Consider the following 1,687-nt stretch of genomic DNA (forward strand, 5'->3'; position numbering starts at 1 on the left):
GCTCCCAGCGCCTAATGCAAATGCACTGATTATTAGGCATAGTATAGCCCTCTACTCGATTGTATCCAGTCGCCTCCACCCCACATATTCCATACTTGCAGAGCGCCTGCTCTGTTTTCTGTATGTCTGTGTATGTGCATATATTGCGGGTGGATCCCAGGACCAGATCCTTACGCTAGTGAACCCAACTTCGAACATAGAACACATCTTCGGACGTAACCCGTGGCTGGTCCACCTGCGAGCCCTATCCCAGATGAGACGTGCTGTGGATCCACCTCTGAACGTTGATCTGGATATATAGTACATAAATACCCTCAAACAACAGTACAACAAAACGCTATACAAACAGTCCCAAACAGTGACAGAACAATAACGACACAAAGAATACAGGAAAATAAAAAACAAGATTCAAGATGGTACACAATGACATACAGGCACAAACTCACACATAAAATAACAAACATTTTCAAAAGACAAGTGATAGACATACCATTGAAAACAGAGAATTCAATCCAAAGGCACATTCCAAAAATAACAAAAAACACAGATATCTACCAAAAGGCAGGAATATACCAACTACAGTGCAACACATGTCAAGGAAGGTATATAGGACAAACTAGCAGAACATTTGACACCCGGTACAAAGAACATATGAATATATGGAAATATGGAAGAGTCACTCAACCTTTGCAGAACATCTGAGAGAAAACAAGCACAAACCTATTACAAGAGAAAATGATATGAAAGTAATTAGAATAAATAATGAAAGACATCTCCTAACATAACAGGAAAATTATCATATATACAAAACGAAGGCTGAAAAGAAACAACTACTAAATGACCAGATAAATATGACCAGCAGCTCACTCTTTACACTGATTCATCATATAACAGACAGAAATCCCAACAAATGATTACACATCTGATTCCTCTCATAAGTATATACAGTAAAATATAATAATAATAGTAATAATCATTATTATTATTAAAAAAATAAAAATAATAATAAAAATAAAATATCTCTCTCCCTCTCTAATACACACACACACACACACACACACACACACACACACACACACATTCACAAAACAGCTGGTAACACTTAGAACCCTTAGAAAAACAAATGAATCTCTCCATTAAAAAGTTGGAAGTTGCAGTGATGTGTAATGAAAACAGTGAACTAAAAGTGAACTGTAAGATGTCCATCTGGTTGCCAGATGAGAAAAGGCAAGCAGTTTGCTTGGATGCAGTGAGTGAAAAGAGTAAAAAAGAGTAAAAAAACGTTATGGAACTGTTTTTAAATCTATAACCTAGATGTGCAAGGATAACCTACGTGTAAAAAGGACATGTAACATTTCAGGACATCCACTGAAGATGCCTTGTAAAAGAGGCGAAACGCGTCTGCGTGACTAAATTAAAGTACAAATTTTATGTGCAGCATGCAAAAGGCATTTTCTTTGAAAAAACTGCAATTTATATGAGATTACTGCATCTTTTTAGCGTAAGCAGAGCTTTCCAAGCATGTTTCAACCATATTCACTGCAGGACATGTTGTTTTCCGAGTCATGATCACACAGACTAAATTCTTGTAGATATGCTTGATCAAATTGAAATGGGTGTCAACTTTTCTTAGTTATCGATTCAGAATTGTGTGTTTAACGTTGATAATAATATCAAGGTATTTACC

This window comes from Schistocerca cancellata, chromosome 9 (genome assembly GCF_023864275.1).
Source record: "Schistocerca cancellata isolate TAMUIC-IGC-003103 chromosome 9, iqSchCanc2.1, whole genome shotgun sequence".
Classification (NCBI taxonomy): Eukaryota; Metazoa; Arthropoda; class Insecta; order Orthoptera; family Acrididae; genus Schistocerca; species Schistocerca cancellata.